Source organism: Salmo salar, chromosome 05 (genome assembly GCF_965601325.2).
Source record: "Salmo salar chromosome 05, fSalSal1, whole genome shotgun sequence".
Taxonomy (NCBI): domain Eukaryota; kingdom Metazoa; phylum Chordata; class Actinopteri; order Salmoniformes; family Salmonidae; genus Salmo; species Salmo salar.
In genome coordinates, this window is record NC_138295.1 from 77,180,001 (window position 1) to 77,195,264 (window position 15,264).

General features: G+C 44.7%; 1 protein-coding gene across 1 annotated transcript in view; it reads right to left on the reverse strand.

Moving 5' to 3' along the window:
* Positions 1–15,264, reverse strand: part of LOC123743173 (ephrin-A3-like) — a 177,346-nt gene that overhangs the window by 117,292 nt on the left and 44,790 nt on the right. The gene's annotated exons all lie outside the window — the stretch shown is intronic.

The window sequence follows — 15,264 nt, forward strand, 5'->3', positions numbered from 1 at the left end:
AGGACGTTTTCTGTATGACATCATTGTATTCTGTGTATTTGTAATTCTGTGTGATTAGTTAGGTATTTAGTAAATAAATAATTAAACCCAATTTTGGATTGCTGATTTAACTAGTTAGCCAGGGTTCGTGAAGATAGCCAAGAATTTACAACTTTCATTATGAGACTGAAAATAAGACAAGGGTTAATATTGACTGCTATCGAGGTAAAATATTACAAAGTATTTTAAGAGTTTATTCGGAAGATAACAGCTCTATAAACGTTCTTCCGTGGTGCCACGACTTTCTAGTTAATTACATTTACATGATTAGCTTAATCAGGTAATATTAATTACAGAGAAATCATTTTATAAGTTAGCATGTCATATCACTTAATCCGGCATAGCCAAAGACACGACATATTGGAGCCCCCGTGCGAGGAATCTAAAATAGGATGAAGCTTTTATTTTGATTCAGCATATATAAAATTGAAAAGCAGATTACATAATATACCAAGTTGATTATATACATTATGGGAATTGTAGACTGGAATTATTGGTGCGTGTGTGTTCCGGAGAATAGCCTCCGTGTTGTGCTCTGACGTAGTCAGTGGGTAGCATAAACTATACATGTATGTATGATGGCTGATAAAGCTATCTGAGAAATAGCGCATTTGGCCAAACGCTAAGTATTTCTGCCTCTCGCATTTCAGACGCGTGTTGGCTAGGTCATTATTAATTTCTCGAGCGAGGACAAAGAGCCAGCCGATTGAAATTTAGGAGAGATTAGCTTGACCAGCGATAAGTATCTCTCTGTATCTCGCGTTTCGATGCGAGTAGACCACGGTGCATTTCGTTGTTTCCCGCATCGTCAAATATCGCCGAAAAGTGTTTGAACATAATACGTTATAATAATACCTTTCCCTGCCAAGGGAATCCTATGTTGAGCACTTTTCAGGCATCAAGTAGCATTAGCTTGCTCGAGATGCTAAGCTGACAAAAGGGAAAACAGCCATTTTGTTTGTGCCACATGGTAATTCATCCGACTTGAGTTGGATTTCAGCGTGTGCCAGCAGGGACCTTTGAAGAGTCACCAGTACTTTGCTTCAAGTAGAATTAGTCAGGTGACACTCAAGTCGTTACTCGTGATATCCAGACGGATATCGATGTCTTATTCAATTGAACTAATAAGTGAAATTGCCAGATTTACATTCTCAAGTTTAAATAATATCCAAATTGATGAGTTTTCTAAATGAGACATTGTAATCTTTTTTCCACATTAACCTAGATGAATAAACCTCTCAGGTTAATTAAAGTTTAAATCCCATATAGCCTATACAGGTTTGATTTATCAATAAAATTGATCAATCAGTAAAATTTGGTTTTTGCAAAACCCATTCAGTAATCCAGTACTGACAGAAGTCCCGCCCAGCGGGAATCCCATGTGGCTTCGGCCCAAGGAAGAAGTGTACCATAGTGGGGAGTGTTCCCAACATTTGATCTACTGTTTACACTTATGATATCCAATCAATGGAGATTGTATGGATTATCATCTCATTCAATTTAATAAGTTAAATTGTTGAACATACCTTAATGTTCTTGCAATCAAATGAGACACTTTTAAACTTCCCATATTAACCTGGATGAAGCAACCTCAGGTTAATTCAAGTTTAATACCCAGATAGCCTACCCAGGTAGGATTAATCATTGGCATTGATTAATTAATTCAATTTGCTTTTGCAAATTCATTCACGTCCAACTTCCACATTACTGGTACAGTACTGTTGGTTCGTCAACATCTATAAATAGATTAAACTTGTCTTTGCAGCTTCCAATGAATTACAAACCCAAACATTGAAAAAAAATAGGAAAATTTTTCCTCTAAATTTTTCTAATAATGTGCAAGCTACCAAAGGAGGTGGTCACCACTCCTCCGCTAATTAGTGAACCTCCACCCATAAAAGGATTGATCTCTGACCTCAGCAGTGATACCAACCCTAATTATGCCATTAGAAAAACAACAGCCGAAATTGCGAACGCTCTCCAAAATCAACCATCAAATACAGGCTTTGTGACTGTTCTCTCCACTTTAGCACTTATGCATCGCCATCAAAGGTTGGCATCGGTCCAATACCACAGTGCACAGCTGAAGCACGTGCAAGACATGTCTAACATGAGGGCACAGGTGGAGAGAACTGAGCAACTATTGACAAAAGCAGGAAATGAAAACATTCTGCTAGTCGAGGAACTGCGTTTGAAATCGGAACACTTAAAAGTAATTGCAAATTCCGTTGACGATGAACGAGCACAAACTCTCCAACAAAATCGTCATCTGCAGGAACAACTCGATTTAGCCAAAACTAAATGCGATATAGTCCACGCCAAACTAGATAAATCTGTCGAGTTATCTACAAACAGGAACGCGCAATTTGATAACATGCAGGCAGTTTTGTTGAACGTTACTCAAGGTAACAATGTTCTACTCCAAATTCTGCAGACCAAAGACGATCAGTTGATGAACACAATGACAAAGTTGGATGACAAATCAGCAGAACTTATTGAAGTCGCTGACCAAATGAATGATGAGAGAACTCAGGTGATGAGGATGGAAATATTGATTTCTAAGCAAGCAAAGGAAATCTCATCACTGAATCTCTCGCTCCGTACTCGAGACCTCTATCTGCAAACCATGACAGATAAGTTTGAGACCGAAAGGAGCAGGTGTGACACTCACGTGTCCAAAATTGGTACTCTAAGCGCTCAAGTGGACTCTGTAATGCAGCAGAAGACCACCCTTAGGTACCACCTGGAGGAAGTCCAGAATGGTCACGCTCTACAGCATGACTACCCATCCAAGCAACCGGAGTCCGGTACTCAAAGGAGTGAAGACGATAGGTTTCAGACATTGCCTCCATCATGTGTCCCTCAGTCTTCTCCTCTTGGCCATTCGGCACTGAGTAATATGGAGCCTCTTGGCCAACAAAGCCAAAGCTTGGCTTCTCCTCTTGGCCTGTCGGCCCCAATTTCTCCACAGGATGAAGCCAACCCTCTCCGCCCGCTTGGCGCGGAATACCTTGACAAACTCGTCAAGAATTTCCCCACCTTTGACCCCGTTCCAGGTCAGCCAAACGATACTGAGACGTTCCTAGCTGACATAGAGGACGCGTTGGGTGGCTACCCGAATGCTACGGGTTCTGACAGGGTTTACCTGTTGAAGCGAACGTCGAATAGACACGTGACGAGGTTCATTCGCCTACAACAGCAACACGTGCTAAATGACTACGCTAAACTTGCCACAGCTTTGAAATTAGAATTCAGTGGTTCTGCGACTCGCAAACACGATAGCTCACTGGCTAACACGGTCAAACAAGCTCGAAACGAACACCCACAAGCTTTCTATCATAGGCTTCGTTCAGCTTACTTTGGCCTACTCACAGAAACAGGAATGGAAGAGCTGTTACCATTCAAACAAATGTTTCTGTCGAACATGTATCCCACCTTCATTACCTACTTGGGCCCTGCCGCCCACGTTGGCTTGCCTATCTTACAACTCAGAGAGCTTGCAAGCACAGCTTTTGAGGCATCAAAAGTTCACAACGCTAAGAGCCCTGACCACTCGGTTTTGAAGTTTGACCAGGAGCACTCACTCCAGTTAGAGGGTGCATTATCAGGTATTGGAGCGTCGAGAGATGACGCACCACAACAGTTTCTACCACGAAACCATGATTCCAATAACCGCCGCGGTCGAAATAACTGTAAAGTACGTCGCCTTCAAAACGACTACCGCTACAATCGACCTGTTCGCTACGTTCCTGCACCCAACCCACACAAAGTGTCAGAGCACAAGGGTAACAAAGGGTTGAAGGACGATCAAAACGTAGACCAATGTTCTCCAGAAGTCCCACTACGGGAAGAACTAAAGCGAGAACAATTTGAGAAAAGGGTAAAAGATAAGTCACAAGGACTAGACGGGGAATTACCGGACACCAGGTCCGCAGAAATTAACACCCATAGCAAAGACGTTAAAGTTCAAATTTCTCCTGCTCTCATTCAAGACCCTATCCAGGGCCCGCTTGATCAAGAAACAAGCCCCCGGGCTTTGTCTATAGACTCTGATACAAAAGTTGCGAAGAAAAAGGTAAAACGCTTCGTTAAAGCCAAGCCCACTCAAAATCGGAAAAGTCAATCTGCTTCCACCTTGAACAGAAATGGCACATCACGTCGTTGCGAACGACCACTCCACTTTGTGGGGAATATGTCCACTAACCACGAATCTAAACGGCCATACCTGGAAACAGTCCTGGAGGACTGCTTAGCTTGTCATGCGCTAATTGATTCGGGTGCGACAATATCACTCATCTCTCAAACATTGTTTGATGATCTAAAAAGGGCTTTGAAGCCAACTAAACGTTGGTTAAAAGTGGAACGATGCGACACTACACTTCGAGGGGTCACTCAGACTACCTCGCCTCTCACATTGAGAGTCATGCTGAAACTACACTTCCAGGACGTATCGCTCGTTCACCCTGTGTATGTTACCAGCCTCGAAACTGTAACCCTGCTACTTGGAGCAGACTTGATGGATCGGTTACTCCCATTGATGGATTGGAAAACCAACCAGGTATGGTCACAGGCCACAGTGCCTTCTCCACTGACCACACTGTCTTCCCCTAACGCTAGCTGCAATGCGGTCATTCACGACGGGTATCTGTCGAAAGCACCCCTTTGGGAAAAGACGTTTAGAAACCTCTTGGTACAAAATCCGATCCACGGAGATAGTACGATATCTCGACACATTCCATCAGCCAACCTGATTGACCATTCTTTTCATGATTTCGAGCCAGCTGTCTCTGTGAATAAGCAACTTCCCTCCAGTCGTGCAATACGATAGTTGAGATGAACTTCCCTTGCCCTTCGGACACTTCCGCAAGCACTGCGGCCGTCTCAGCAAGAAAAACATTGATGTGCAGAGTACACTCTGCTTCCGATGATACACCTTCTGCTTTGTTGGGGACTGTCACCCCTTACAATGACACTAATGGCGTCAGTCCAGCAACTGACCCGATGACTCCCACTGGTGAAACACTTTGCGATATCACAGACCGATATCCTCGTCTCAGTTTGCAGGTACTGAAGAGGTTGCCACACGCGGACGCGGTGGTGACTGACAGACCTCGACAGCCACTGAGGGTGTTGAAGCACAAACACCAGGAGATTTGGTTGAAAGGTTACAGCCATTCTCATAATAACGCGGCCACGGACAACTCGTACATAGGGTCCGACCTTTTCGTTTGCGCCTCGGACACCAACACCACCCGCTGGTGGGGGGGTCCCGAGACACAAAGGGGGGGAATAGTAGCCCAGACCCATGATGAGCCTCATCGAGGCCGGTGGGGGGGTCGAGACTACGGACAACACCGTACGAGGCCGCCAGAGCATAAATCAAATCTAGTTGTAAACTCCCCTATGAGAACAGTGAGGAGCAGACAGGCCCCTAGACGGGGATTATCTTAGAACACATCTAAGATAGTACTGAGGTGTACCACACTGGTCGTAAAGGAAGTCCAATGGACTTGTCCACCTCCAAAACAAATGGCAACAATAATCATTCCTTGCCATGTGTAGGTTCAACTACAATACAACTAGTAATATGCTCCAATCATGTGTTCCAGTAGATAATATTTCAGAATAAATCGGTAGGACAACTGGACCCCTTGAATACCAGTACCAATACCACAGTCAGTCCAGCAACACTCAGTAAGAGGATTAGTAACCTCACAAGTTAAATTGCTAGTGATAATAGCGACATAGGAGTCACTCAGAGTGCAACACGGGGAAGGGAATCTCCATTGCACTCTTCCAATGGTTAACACATGCCACTAATAAATAGAACCCTCCGTCCAGGAGAAAATTATTAGAAGTCATGAACCATGATCACACCACGTACGACTGGTCTAATACTTAGAGTACTTCCCTCCGGGGATAACATAGCTATGAAATTGACTTCATACCTACTGCCACTACAATAGTGGAAGACACAGTGACTTGTAGAAAACTACTACAGACTCCCTTGACACCAATTCTGACTGACCTCCAGGCATTGACCTGAAAATTACCTGACTACGTCAGACTCATTCTGAACAAGTTGTAATCTGCCAGGATACTTGGTTTTCTTCCCTTGACATGCGCGATTGTGTAAGCATAAACGCACATGCACAACGGAACATCCAATTAGGATTTATGCTAGGATCACTTAAGGGTCCAAGCAAAATACCAGCCTTAGTAAAGTTGAACATTTACTTCTAGGCCTTTGACTCTACAGCACTCACCAGTTTTCTAACCAGAAGTCCATAGGTCATCCTGTAGACTGCCCAAAACTAGTGCCTTACAGCTGTAGACTTATCATATAGTTGTCAACTTAGGATAGTACCCTAAGCGCCACCCCGCAAATTAGGAAAGCCCTAGATATGACATTAGACAATGCCATGATAGGGTCATTTTGCCAAGACCATGGACGTAGATAGAATACAGTCCAATTAGATGATTAAGGTGGCATAACTATATTTTGTTTTGTTTATGCTTTCATTTTGTTTCATTTTCTTCGGCACATAGAAAGTGATAGAGCCATAAACAACTCCCCCATACAACCATCAGTTAGTGCCACAACGCCGCTCATTTGGGGGGAAATGTAATGATATATTTCATGAGTGTGTGTGCGTTGTTAACATCTGCCTAAGTTACTGCCCAGATATTTCAGTCTGGACGACGGGTCCGGAACGGCGATCCCAATCCGGACATCCGCTGCCGAGCCATGGAACGGACTTCTTCATTTGCAGAGACCCTACCCGGGTCGACCACCAGAGGGGGGACTGCAATAGCAACCACCAACTGGACATCTACTGCCCAGCCTTGGAGCGGATTTCTTCATTTGCAGACACCCTACCCGGGTCGACCGCCAGATGGGGACCACAACGATGATCCACAACTAGGACAAACCACGTTCATTTTTATGTTGGGTTATAACATGCAGGTTAATCGCAAGATTGAACCCAACATGGGGGGACTGTCATGACGTTGGCCTGTGGGTAAGGTTTATGACCCCCCCCCCCCATAAATACCTTTCTCCCTTCCCCTCTCTGAAATCTACTGAAGGACTTGAATAGCCTGTGTTAAATATAGAGAGTCTGGGAACATCAAACAAATGGGGAAAGGTACCACATATTTTCTTAATAAAACCAGTTGGAAATATGCTTGGGAACGTAATGAGTATGTATGTCAGTTCGGTTGTCATCTGAGACATTATGACTGATGACAGGACGACATAAACTGTATCTGAGAAAGTATACGCCCTCTAGTTATCAGAGTCACATGGAATTGTTATGCAATTGAAATGTTTGATATTGAAAATGTTTGTTAGGAGATTAAATGTAATTTTAGCTTCCGAATGAGAGATTTGGGTTTTCATAAGGAAAGTGCCCTGCTCGATCAGTGGCCCAACCCTGTGAAGAGACAGGGGTTATAAACGATGAAACACCTCCCTCCCCCTCTCCACTATATAATCCTTTGACGAAAAGATAACCACGTTGTTCCAGTACGGGAGGTCTGCAGCCTCTACGTTAGAAGGACACACATGTCAAGTACAGAACTAAGCCAACCTCGGCGTGAGCTCTGGTATGAACTGGTATGAACTTTGAGCTTATTCACTACAGAAGTGCTACTTCCTAGACGTTGAGTTAGCAGCGGCCGCTGCTAACGTGGGTTAGGAAAGGACGGACGACGGATCCAGTCTAACAACCAGACGAAGATACCACCACGTATCCAATGGACCACCATTGACATTCTTCCGAAAACAGGGAGATCTGTTGGCCAACCCGGCCAGCATCTACGACCAATCTACCGAAGCGCAGCTCAGAGTAAATATTTATTGCATTTTCCTTTTCCAAATGGGCGGTAATTTAGAATGAATAAGATAATGTATTTACGATAGCATAGCTGCTGTTTCTCTGTTCCTAAATCTTCCCGCTCTTTCATTCAAGCCCAACCCCCTTTCCTTTGTGTAACTAGCTTTCATACAGGTTCCGTCCACCAGGACGTTTTCTGTATGACATCATTGTATTCTGTGTATTTGTAATTCTGTGTGATTAGTTAGGTATTTAGTAAATAAATAATTAAACCCAATTTTGTATTGCTGATTCAACTTGTTAGCCAGGGTTCGTGAAGATAGCCAAGAATTTACAACTTTCATTATGAGACTGAAAATAAGACAAGGGTTAATATTGACTGCTATCGAGGTAAAATATTACAAAGTATTTTAAGAGTTTATTCGGAAGATAACAGCTCTATAAACGTTCTTCCGTGGTGCCCCGACTTTCTAGTTAATTACATTTACATGATTAGCTTAATCAGGTAATATTAATTACAGAGAAATCATTTTATAAGTTAGCATGTCATATCACTTAATCCGGCATAGCCAAAGACACGACAATAGCTACATATGAAAGGGATCTACTCTGGTCATCAGGTGTGGACTTGTATAGCTACATATGAAAGTGATCTACTCTGGTCATCAGGTGTTGACTTGTATAGCTACATATGAAAGGAATCTACTCTGGCCATCAGGTGTGGACTTCTATAGCTACATATGAAAGTGATCTACTCTGGTCATCAGGTGTTGACTTGTATAGCTACATATGAAAGGGATCTACTCTGGTCATCAGGTGTGGACTTGTATAGCTACATATGAAAGTGATCTACTCTGGTCATCAGGTGTTGACTTGTATAGCTACATATGAAAGGGATCTACTCTGGTCATCAGGTGTGGACTTGTATAGCTACATATGAAAGTGATCTACTCTGGTCATCAGGTGTTGACTTGTATAGCTACATATGAAAGGGATCTACTCTGGTCATCAGGTGTGGACTTGTATAGCTACATATGAAAGGGATCTACTCTGGCCATCAGGTATCTGATGAGAGATGTTGTGGCTGAATATCTGTTCATCATTCACAGCCCAATGAGCAAACTCCACTTCTAATGAAATCAAACTCAGCCCTGACTCCCCGACAAGTGTGTTAGTGTGTGAATGTGTGTGTGTGTGTGTGTGTGTGTGTCCCATCAGCCGTCTGTCGATACCCTCAGACAGCCTTCACCCCAGTAACAGGAGAGGAGGAAGAAAAACAGCATCCTTCACTTTCTCTCTAATTAGAAAGGACAAACCCAGTACTCTGATGGCCCGTCAGCTCTCTGTCAATACACACTGACACTATGCTGTGTGTGTGTGAGTGTGTGTGTGTGTGTGAGTGTGTGTGTGCGTAACAGCCTTCACGGACAAGCCGAGATGCGCAGCAGAGCAAACTATCCTCTCTTGTCTTCCAGATGACAAAGCAGGATCCTACAGTCACCCAATAGACTCTCTGTCCTGCTCTCCCTCTCTTCCTCACCCTTCCTGGTAGTAACACTGCCATGACACGGCTCACTGACGTGACCAGGGACTTCTATTGGACAGGCACTTTCTACAGTTTCTATGTACATTTTCTGGCCATATTGACTGTCTCTGCCCCTAGCACTGACTGCATGCTTTGAGATAGCATTGACTCTGTGTTGAATAGCTGTGTATAAAGCCAGGGGCGATGGAGAAGCTAGCTCCTGTAGCAGGCGTGAATGAATGAAACACCAGAGCTGGGTATTGATATGATAATGTATTGAAATTGGAGGCTGTAGGGGACTGTGATGCTGGCAGGACACAGGGGAGAGATCTCTAGGGTATGGGGAGTTACCCAGCACAGCCCTGGGTGACCAGGATAAACTCTAATACGCTGCTTTAAGAATGACACACACACACACACACACACACACACACACACACACACACAGGGTTGCAGCAGAGGTCTGTGGTGAATGTCTCTCTCAGTGACAGAGTATAGTGAGTGGTGTCAGCTGTTGGAGAGATCAGATAAGAGCCAATCATTTCACAGCGGCACTCCATTCAACATAGCAATACTTCTCTCCTTCATCATCATCATCATCATCATCATCTCTCTTCATTCATTATCTCTCAACCCTATCTCTACTTCTCTCCATCATCTCTCTTCATTCATTAAATCTCCTCATCCCTTATCTCTCAACCCTATCTCTAGTTGTCTCCTTCATCATCATCATCTCTCTTCATTCATTGTCTCTCCTCATCCCTTTCATTCATTATCTCTCAACCCTATCTCTACTTCTCTCTTTTTCTTCCCTCTTACTCCCTTCTCTGTTTCATTCTCTCTCTCATTCCTCATCTCCTCTGCATTCCTCATCTCCTGTGCACTCCTCTCTCTCATTCCTCATCTCCTGTGCACTCCTCATCTCCCTCATTCCTTATCTAATCTGCACTCCTCTCTCTCATTCCTCATCTCCTGTGCACTCCTCATCTCCCTCATTCCTTTTCTAATCTGCACTCCTCTCTCTCATTCCTCATCTCCTCTCTCATTCATTTACATTTTTACATTTTAGTCATTTAGTAGACGCTCTTATCCAGAGCGACTTACAGTAGTGAATACATACATTTCATTTCATGCATTTATTTTTTTTGTACTGGCCCCCTGTGGGAATCGAACCCACAACCCTGGCGTTGCACACACCATGCTGGCGTTGCAAACACCATGCTCTACCAACTGAGCCACAGGGATTCATTCCTCATCTCCTCTGCATTCCTCATCTCCTCTGCATTCCTCTCTCTCATTCCTCATCTCCTCTGCATTCCTCTCTCTCATCCCTCATCTCCTCTGCATTCCTCTCTCTCATCCCTCATCTCCTCTGCATTCCTCTCTCTCATCGCTCATCTCCTCTGCATTCCTCTCTCTCATTCCTCATCTCCTCTGCATTCCTCTCTCTCATCCCTCATCTCCTCTGCATGCCTCTCTCTCATTCCTCATCTCCTCTGCATTCCTCTCTCTCATCCCTCATCTCCTCTGCATTCCTCTCTCTCATCCCTCATCTCCTCTGCATTCCTCTCTCTCATCCCTCATCTCCTCTGCACTCCTCTCTCTCATTCCTCATCTCCTCTGCATTCCTCATCTCCTCTGCACTCCTCTCTCTCATCCCTCATCTCCTCTGCATTCCTCATCTCCTCTGCACTCCTCTCTCATTCCTCATCTCCTCTGCATTCCTCATCTCCTCTGCACTCCTCTCTCATTCCTCATCTCCTCTGCATTCCTCTCTCATTCCTCATCTCCTCTGCATTCCTCATCTCCTCTGCACTCCTCTCTCATCCCTCATCTCCTCTGCATTCCTCATCTCCTCTGCACTCCTCTCTCTCATTCCTCATCTCCTCTGCATTCCTCTCTCATTCCTCATCTCCTCTGCATTCCTCATCTCCTCTGCACTCCTCTCTCATCCCTCATCTCCTCTGCATTCCTCATCTCCTCTGCACTCCTCTCTCATTCCTCATCTCCTCTGCATTCCTCATCTCCTCTGCACTCTTCTCTCATTCCTCATCTCCTCTGCACTCCTCTCTCATTCCTCATCTCCTCTGCATTCCTCATCTCCTCTGCACTCCTCTCTCATCCCTCATCTCCTCTGCATTCCTCATCTCCTCTGCACTCCTCTCTCATTCCTCATCTCCTCTGCATTCCTCATCTCCTCTGCACTCCTCTCTCATTCCTCATCTCCTCTGCACTCCTCTCTCATTCCTCATCTCCTCTGCATTCCTCATCTCCTCTGCACTCCTCTCTCATTCCTCATCTCCTCTGCACTCCTCTCTCATTCCTCATCTCCTCTGCATTCCTCTCTCTCATCCCTCATCTCCTCTGCACTCCTCTCTCTCATCCCTCATCTCCTCTGCATTCCTCATCTCCTCTGCACTCCTCTCTCATCCCTCATCTCCTCTGCATTACTCATCTCCTCTGCACTCCTCTCTCATTCCTCATCTCCTCTGCATTCCTCATCTCCTCTGCATTCCTCATCTCCTCTGCATTCCTCATCTCCTCTGCACTCCTCTCTCATTCCTCATCTCCTCTGCACTCCTCTCTCTCATCCCTCATCTCCTCTGCATTCCTCATCTCCTCTGCACTCCTCTCTCTCATTCCTCATCTCCTCTGCATCCCTCATCTCCTCTGCACTCCTCTCTCTCAGCCTCCCTCTCCAGTCAATCATGTTTCATTTCCAACAGGTGCTGGAAACATTTCCAACCCAGGAGAAAATAGGGAGGATATACAGTACCAGTCAAGAGTTTGGAGACACCGACTCATTCAAGGGGTTTTCTTTATTTTTACTATTTTCTACATTGTAGAATAATAGTGAAGATATCAAAACTATGAAATAACACATTTGGAATCATGTAGTAACCAAAAATATTTAATAAATTGAGATTGTTTGGGATGAGTTGGACCGCAGAGTGAAGGAAAAGCAGCCAACAAGTGTGGGAACTCCTTCAAGACTGCTGGGAAAGCATTCCAGCTGAAGATGGTTGAGAGAATGCCAAGGGTGTGCAAAGCTGTCATTGAGGCAAAGGGTGGCTACTTTGAAGAATCTAAAATCTAAAATCTTTTGATTTGTTTAACACTTTTTGGTTACTACATGATTCCATATGTGTTATTTCATAGCTTTGATGTCTTCACTAATATTCTACAATGTAGAAAATAGTAAAAATGAGAAAAAAAACCTGGAATGAGTAGGTGTGTCCAAACTTTTGCCTGGTACTGTATAAGTGTGAACTTCTCAGAGAGTGGACGTGTCTCAGAAGAGTGTCAGTATGTGTGGTGTGAGTGAACAGCTTCAGAGAGGAAACTCTAGACTGGCAGACTGTGATCGTCAGTGATAGTGGGTTTCCAATGCATGATATGTTAGACATACTAGGTAGGTCCATGTCATTTTAACAGCAGAGACTTCACTGTGTGTAGGAGTGTCCTTGCAAGCACTAGTTTGATTTGATCACAGTTCTGTAAAAGATATGTGTGTTATGTGTGTGTGTTATGTGTGTGTGTGCGTGCGTGCGTGCGTGCGTGCGTGTGTGTGTGTGTGTGGGATGTGTGTCTTCTCCCCGCTCTAGTTTATTAGATGGTGGCTGGGAGAAAATAACAATGTACTCCCCTGAGGAATCTCTGAGAGGTAATGACAAAGATTGTCCTCATGAAACCACATTCTCTTCACTCCATGTGTGTGTGTGAGCAAAAGCAATTGTATGTAGGGGCATATGCATATGAGTGGGAGTAATGCATGTGGGTAATGTGTGTATACACTCCCACACACAGCAACTGTGCTCCATCAACATTACCCATCATCCTCTCTCTCTCTCTCTCTCTCTCTCTCTCGCTCTCTCTCTCTCTCTCTCTCTCTTGGGAAGTGACACAGAATTATTTTTAACTGCACTGGAGAAACATTCATTATAACAACCCTGCAACCCACCCACCCCTCCCCCCTCCACCCACCCCTCCCCCCTCCACCCACCCCTCCCCCAATGTCATCAGAAAATAGAAAGTGACATATCATTTGAAAGCAATAGCGCTTGTCTTTTTGGAAATCAAACTTAAATCTTACTTCTGCCAATGTCATAAGAATGTCCCTGCTAGTGAAAACATTTAGTATGCATGGGAAGGGTACACACGCATGGTCGTTGTAAAGCAATGCATTTCCTTCTCTATCCACATGACCTTGTTTGCATCCTCCACACATTGACCTCGCTCCTCGTTTACAATAGGAAAAGTGAACGTTTCCTCACCTGTCTGTGTCTTATTTAACTTGAAAGCCCTGGTTGCTAGGGTCATTTTAAGATGTCAAGCTTTAAAATCTGTTCAGCCATTTTGGCACAGTGACTCACTACCAAAACCAGACGCAACTGGTTTCAAGTGGCCAAAAGACATCATGTGATCTCCTACTGCTATCTAGTGGACGAACTGGGAATCAGACAGGGGGTATATCTACATAAATGGATAGATAGTGACTTAAGCTTTCTCCTTACATGTATATCATTCCTGGAAGATGAAAAATGCACATTGCACAAGCCATGCGCTTTTAACCTTTTACTGCAGTGGGGTAAACCCGGGTCACACAGTGTTTCTTGGTGGTCTTAAAGACATCTACTACTAAATATACACCTCACACACACATGGCTATGAGCTTCAACAAAGCTTAAAGAAAACCCTGCACCATGTCAGATATAGAGCTGAAATGTATTCCATTTTGAGTTTGCATACCAATATTACACTTTATATACATCACAGAAGACTGAAATATACTGCTCAAAAAAATAAAAGGAACACTTAAACAACACATCCTAGATCTGAATGAAAGAAATAATGTTATTAAATACTTTTTTCTTTACATAGTTGAATGTGCTGACAACAAAATTACACAAAAATAATAAATGGAAATCCAATTTATCAGCCCATGGAGGTCTGGATTTGGAGTCACACTCAAAATTAAAGTGGAAAACCACACTACAGGCTGATCCACCTTTGATGTAATGTCCTTAAAACAAGTCAAAATGAGGCTCAGTAGTGTGTGTGGCCTCCACGTGCCTGTATGACCTCCCTACAACGCCTGGGCATGCTCCTGATGAGGTGACGGATGGTCTCCTGAGGGATCTCCTCCCAGACCTGGACTAAAGCATCCGCCAACTCCTGGACAGTCTGTGGTGCAACGTGGCGTTGGTGGATGGAGCGAGACATGATGTCCCAGATGTGCTCAAATGGATTCAGGTCTGGGGAACGGGCGGGCCAGTCCATAGCATCAATGCCTTCCTCTTGCAGGAACTGCTGACACACTCCAGCCACATGAGGTCTAGCATTGTCTTGCATTAGGAGGAAACCAGGGCCAACCGCACCAGCATATGGTCTCACAAGGGGTCTGAGGATCTCATCTCGGTACCTAATGGCAGTCAGGCTACCTCTGGCGAGCACATGGAGGGCTGTGCGGCCCCCCAAAGAAATGCCACCCCACACCATGACTGACCCACCGCCAAACCGGTCATGCTGGAGGATGTTGCAGGCAGCAGAACGTTCTCCACGGCATCTCCAGACTCTGTCACGTCTGTCACATGTGCTCAGTGTGAACCTGCTTTCATCTGTGAAGAGCACAGGGCGCCAGTGGCGAATTTGCCAATCTTGGTGTTCTCTGGCAAATGCCAAACGTCTTGCACGGTGTTGGGCTGTAAGCACAACCCCCACCTGTGGACGTCTGGCCCTCATACCACCCTCATGGAGTCTGTTTCTGACCGTTTGAGCAGGCACGCACATTTGTGGCCTGCTGGAGGTCATTTTGCAGGGCTCTGGCAGTGCTTCTCCTGCTCCTCCTTGCACTAAGGCGGA